Here is a 7,213-nt window from a genome sequence, read left to right as displayed (position 1 = left end):
TCTCAACCACACTCCCTAAGATTATTTAATCTAACAATACTCTATACTAAGTAATCACCAGAAATATCCCATAAGTACACGTGTCACGTCCACAATTAAAATTTTCCCGCCAAAACTTTTTTTTTCGTTAAAATATAATAGATAATTTATTTAAAAAAAAAAGAATCTACAGCCTAAAAATCCCTAACAAATTTAAATTAATAAAGTATTTTTTTCTTTGCTTTATAAATAAATAAGAAAACATTAAAAATAATATCATTGTAAATTAGTGATTTTTTTCCCTTTCAATTTCATAATCAATTCAACTGAAATTTATTGTTGCAAATAGAAAATCACCAAACTAAAAAAGTTTTAATTATATATCAAGATTAGAAAATCTTTTATGTTCCCTTGAATCTTCATTTGTTAATCTATAAAATGAAATGTGCATTTCCTACTAAAAATAGGGATTCTAACTCAATTTTAAATTCATAATTTTACTACAAGCTCTACAACAATAGAGATACTCTATATTAACGTGTCTCATTTGTAATAACTTGATAACGTAAATATATTTAAATGTCAAAACCTATAAAAAAAATACAAACTTAGAGTAACTACTAAAAATATTTTTTATCAGTGAATATCTGAGCGTTACTCGGGCAAAGAACTAGTATACTATATACTAAAGTAATCACCAAAGTTAACACTAAAATACACGTGTCACATTCACAATAAAAATTTTCCCGCCAAAAACTTTTTATTTTTTCTTTAAAAAATAACAATAAAAATGTTAATGAAAAAAAAAGGAAAATGCTATACATAGCCCTAAGGGCTACATATAAGCATTTAATTTACTCTTGAAAATTGTTTAAATTTAGAAAATCATGACAAAAACACACTAATTACACCGATTTGCGCGTGTTTTTGTCATGAATTCCTAACTTTATACATTTTCCAAGAGTAAATTCAATGCTTATATATAGCCCTAAGGGCTATGTATAGCATCACCCAAAAAAAAAACTTAATTTGTAAAAATATTATAAATAAAATATCTAACAAGAGAGTTTTAGGGTAGACATTAAATGAATTCAAATTTCAAAAAAAAATGTTATATAAGTCATTTCATTTGAACTAACTTCATTTTAATTGATTTTTTATAAAACCATGCTAGGGCAAAAACTAGTTGGATGATAAATTCAGGTTGACAACTGTGCAAAAATATTCGTTGCAAGTGAACTCAAGTAAGAGTACCAATTATTTTTAGTAAATTCTTAAGTAATTTTCTAAATATCTTCACTGAAAATGTAACCAATTAAGTAGCCAAGTTTGTTACAGTGCTACTCATCTAATTTAATCTTATGGTATAGGCTCTTCCGCAAACAATTTATGTATAGCCCAACACCAAGTAGGCCCGAGAACACGTTATAGGTTTTGGGTCATGTTGCGACTTGCGAGAACAATTTATCGTATTGAACTCGTATGTTTTTAGTAGGAATGTGCACAAGTATAAAATTTAATTATATTCTCGATACTAGATATCCATTTTGATATAAATCAAATAGATTGTGTTAATTTTTATTCTAGCTAGGTAGGTAAGATGTAGTTCAAAATTATATAATGGTGAAAAGGTATAAATGAAAGGGTTGCAAAGGGGTTGTTTTGATTGTAACACACATATCACATGGAAATTTCAAATGAGATCTTTGTTTATTTTCTACTTTTAAATATAAAGTAAGACTATTTAATGGCTACGTAAAAAATGTAGCCATTGTAACTATTTTCAATCTCAACCATTTAAATATAAATGATTAATCTTGTCTATTCATATATTTGGCTTTTAAAAAATTGCTTTATTTAAAATAAAAAATAATTTTAAAAAAAATAGACTGAAAAAATAACCGTACCGTCGCCGCCATTGATACAGTTCCATGTATTCAACTTTCAACCTAAAACTCCATTAAATAGGTATGGATCGGAGGAACAATTATCATGGATTGGATTAAAGTATAACCAATTACAATCAATGGAAACTGCCAACTGACTTGAAAAAGGAATTCGATTTTATATATTTGATAGTTATATACGAACTACACTGATAATTGGATAGGATAATTATACAGTTTATAATTAATTAATCATAACTCTCCCTGTTCATTCTTGTGATGGATTTCATGTTTAGTGGATTGTTTTGCTATTCTTTCTTTGCAGAAAATCGTCAATGGAGTACTTTGTTGCGTAGAGGATTAAGGAAAAACAATTAAACATTTTTTTTTTTTTGGTATTTTTATGGTCAACTTAAATCAACGGTCCTAATTTACATAATGATAATCAAGGGTGAAGATTTCATTTTTGTGGTGGCTACAATTTTATTGTAGCTACTGCAAAAATTGTCCATCAATATCTATATCATATCAACTATATATGTTGTAATATCGCTCTTAAGTTGTCCTTTTTCTCGATCACCTGAATTTAATTAAGAGCATAAATTATCTATTAATAATAATTTTGTAGTAATTCTACTTAGCCTAGACAAATGCACATAGTCTGTAAACTTGAAAAGAAAAAAAAAGGGGGGGGGGGGAGAGGGAGAGAGAGTTGGATTAGTTAAGCTACTTACTCAAATTGTGACTATAACAATACAACATACTCCGATCCTTGAGTTACTACCACTCACTCACTAAGTACAATTATATTTATTTGATACTTGGGTACTTCTTCGACCAGCTATTATACATTATGCATTACATAAATTGATGAAAGATACACGTACTACATACTCGTACATAGTTTTAGTAGTAAGCCTTTCCAAATGAAGATTTCTTTCCACGATTTTTGGCATAGTGTTCACAAATCATCACTCCACCATACACTCTAGCAGCTTGCACACTGTCAATAGTTCTCTCCCTTGGTGGACGATAAGCTTGGTATTGTGGTCGAGTTTGAGGTCGAGCCCTTGATCTTTGCCCCGATCTCTGCTGCTCGTAGAATTGGTCCAACGACATGAAGGCTTCCCTAGCAACGTGAGGGGGAAGGGTAGGAGGCGCCATGTTGATTTTCCTAGGGTAGGAGATTTCTAATTTGTTTGATGAAATTATGTTGTTGATAGATAGCAAGCCACCTTGCATGCATGGCCTTTAAATAGGCAATTAGAGAATCTAGCTACCATATGCTGTGACTAATAATAGAGGTTATGTTGCTACATTGCCTAATTCTATGTTGATAACTTTTTTTTTTTTTTTTTTTTTTTTTATATGATTTGAGGATTATTATACATTGTACAAAGAATTAAGTTATTATAAGTTTGTTCACATTATTGTAAAACATCTCAATCATATTTTGTGGTCTAGATACCTTTTGATCAACTTTTTATTTAGGTATTAAGTTATTACAAGTTAGTTCACATTTTTGTAATACATCGCACTTATATACTGTGGTATAGAACCTTCTCAACCTTTTATTTAGGTATTAAGTAATTAGAAGTTCGTTCACATTGTCATGGATACATGCCAACTACTTCAGGGGATGAACTTAATAAGAACTTTAGATTAATTCTAATCTATGTCAATATGTACACTGCATTTGTAATAAGGTTTTTGGGTTGATTATATTATTTTAAATAAATTTTTTATTTTAGATTTGATCTGACTCGATCATTCTAATTGTTTTCTTGTTTGACTGACCTTTGACTGTATTTGTATGCCTATATACAAGTTTTTTAAAAAAAAAAAACATTTTCAAGTATATATGATTTTATTCATTCGATTTATTGCATGTTAATGTGTATTTTTAATATTTAATTTTTATGATTTTTATATTTATACAAAGTATCTGGTACACGTAACAAATAACAAGCTAACTCAAATTAAATACAAAGATTTATTTTGGTCTGCATAATCGATCTTATATGGTCTGATTTCAATAACAATAATGTATTGAAATAAAGTGAAGAAAACATAGCATATCTTATCCAATCCTTTGTTACATTTTTTCTCCGATCTGTAAAAAATTAACTCCTTTGAACGCGCAAGAAAAAAAGTTATGTTACCTTAATTCTTACTTCATATTCGTTTGATTTTATAACCTTTTTTTTTTTTTTGCATGAATATCTCCCCCTTCATATCTACGAATAGTTAAAGTCTAAAGAAATGAAAAGAACGAAACAAGGAAGGGAACATTTTACGATCTCAAGTGGGAAGGAAGAGTTAAGGACAAGCTAATTAGATAAAGACACACTTCTACCAATTATTTCGAAGTACGAAGTGTAAAGTTTTGTTATTGAAAAATATTCCTAGTTTGTATAATTGAAATATATGTGGAGAGGAGATCTTTCAAGAGAATAACACAAATCCTTTCCAAGATACGATTTTTTTTCTTTGAAAGCTCCAAGACACTTCTCTTATCGACAACTTTCTACTAGTAAAATTTAGGATATCTTAACACGATCATGCATCTAGAACCCTTTTTTAATTTCTTGGTTTTCTATGTTATATTATATTGTATACTCGTATTATACTTCCTCCGATCCAATTCATTTTAATTCAAACATAATGCATAATCCTGTCAAAAAAAAAAAGCTTATTATTTTTTCTTTTTTTATTTGTATCATTTGTCTTTTTACACAATTATCACCTCATAAATTTGAGTAACAATTGTTAAAGGACCAATTCAACCAAAAACATAAATGGGATGGTTATTGAAGCTTAAGTTCAGTTTTTATACTCTTTCAACAATATCTTCAACTATAATATGCATTATTATATGTCGATATTTTAAAGCTATTCATCGAGATGTTCAAAATGTGAAATCGCATGTAAATATTTTCTTTCCTCTAATGGAATATTTCAAATGGCACTAATTTGTTGATATAAAATTTAATCATTTCATTGGTTCAAAAAAAATAAAAATAAAAATAACAGTACATATAATCATCATTTCAATTCATTATTTATCTTAACTGAAAACTAATCAAGGACGAGTGATAGAATTGATCCCAATATCACATGAAATCTGGAGGGAAGCTTAACCACTTGAGCTATCTCTCAATATCACTAAAGAAAAATAATACCCAACTACCCTTGTAGTTCAATTCTTCGTGATTCAGATACACAAATTTCTTTGGGGGGGGGGGGGGAACCCTTGCAAAATTGCGATTGAGCAATTTGTAAAGCTATTAACTACTACTAAAACGTTGTTGATATCATCACTGTGCATATGTCACTCTCATAATAAAAAAATTTCCACCTAAATACAGGGATGATGTCGTCTTTTTTATTTTTATATTTTTTGTGTGGAGCTACCATATTTAACAATTTTGAAATTTGAATATTGGAAGCTTCTACATTACAAATACAATCTATTAATTTATCCTAAAAAAATGAAACAATTGTAAATAGCACACTAATAAATGGACTCCTACATTGAAATATGTATTAGGCAACGTTGAACATGTTTTATATCATAATTTTGATGAAAATTTAAAATTTTAAAATTACAAAAATATTTTTGTACAAGGTGCATAATTCTTATTTACAATTTATCCATTTTTTTTAAAATATATAAATTATAAAAATAGATTTTATATAAATCGTGCATCGCACGGGTTCTAACTTAGTTTGTAATAAATAACGTTCAAATGCTATCTTTACAGAAAAATAAATTTCTGGGTTTATGGAATTTATATCGCTGGACCGTATCACACGTACTATTCTTAGCGTAGGGCCCAATGGACCGTTGGTGCCTTGATAGTGTTTGTAATTGAATTGACGCTTTCAGACTTCAAACATTAGTGCTTGATTGCTTGATTTAACCACTTTAGCTTCATTAATTAAGAATTAACAATACATAAGCTAACTTCTAATCCACAGTAGCTAGAAGCTATGTATGATATGGCCATGGTACGGTGTGTCCATGAATTGAAGAGGTTACAGGCTCGATTCGTCTACAAAAATGTACAAAAATGTAATGTTCCATGCTTTGATCGAGTAGTGGATGATCCGATGATGCAATACATTTGAATCAAAATGGACCACTGACTAAGCAATTATCACTTGATATACAGTGTGAATCATGGTACGGAGTAATCAATAATTGACCCACCATCTGTAATCCTACACTTACACTCTTACATCAATTTTAGTTTTTTGTGTGCATGAAACACATATATTAAGACAATCAGTATATCGATTGAGTTGTTAACAAAAATAAATACACAAATACACCTTAAAGAGATACAAATATCACCTAATATGACACTCTTAAGGAGCTAAGCCATCCTAGTTAGCATTGATTTCCTAGCACGATGTTCACATATCATGAAACCACCGTATTTGTGAGCTGCTTGAAAGGTGTCCATGGAATTTTCTCTTGGAGGAATGACTTGATAATTTTGGGAATCATAGAGAAATTGGTGATACCTACGACAATGAATTTGGTTCCTTTGCCATTGTACTCTTTGCTCTTCAAATTGCTCCAGGAGCATAAATGCTTCACTGCCAATCTTCTTAATGTTGGTAGAAGTTGCCATGATTTTAATTTCTTTTACTAAGCTTGCTAGTACGTATGTGAATTGGTGATGGTGGTTGGAACTCTTTATGAATGAATGTCTTTAGTCCCATGACTCTTTATATAGAGGGAATGGCTGTCTAATAAGAACATAGATTATAAATAATACACATAAATAGAGCAAGATGATTAATATAATGTTGATAATATATAAATGAATGTGCTAGAATTTTTTAAGGGAGTCTTCTTTCTAAAAGGGATTAATTAGTATTTTTGTAAAGCACTAACTTAATTTTTAGGCAGAAGAATTAGTTCCATCCCAACATTCTCTTCCTATTTCTTGCTAGCTAATTCAATTCACCTACTCAAGGCTTTAAGAAGTAATTAGATAATATGTTGTAGGTGGTTAGGCGTTGCATTATATTCTCTAGGCTTGCTTTTGAGAGATTGTTATAACCAAGATGAAAGTTCTTGATGATAATTTGATGGGGGAGCCCCAATTTATCTTTATGATAAATATGGGATGTTTATCTTGTCTTGAAAACTGTATAAATTGATTAAAATAATACTTTCTTTGACTGAGTTGCTTCCAACTGTCCATTTCTTCAACTTGTAAAATTAACGACGTTACCCAACTTCATCCTTCATTTTCCTTCATCCTCTTGCTTCCTCCATTGAAACTGACTTCTCCTTCTTCCTCCATCTTCTTTTCCTTCCGCGATCTCCATCC

This window comes from Chenopodium quinoa, unplaced genomic scaffold (genome assembly GCF_001683475.1).
Source record: "Chenopodium quinoa cultivar QQ74 unplaced genomic scaffold, ASM168347v1, whole genome shotgun sequence".
NCBI classification, from domain to species: Eukaryota; Viridiplantae; Streptophyta; class Magnoliopsida; order Caryophyllales; family Amaranthaceae; genus Chenopodium; species Chenopodium quinoa.
The sequence above is the reverse complement of the archived record's forward strand: the minus strand, read 5'-3'. Positions refer to the sequence as shown.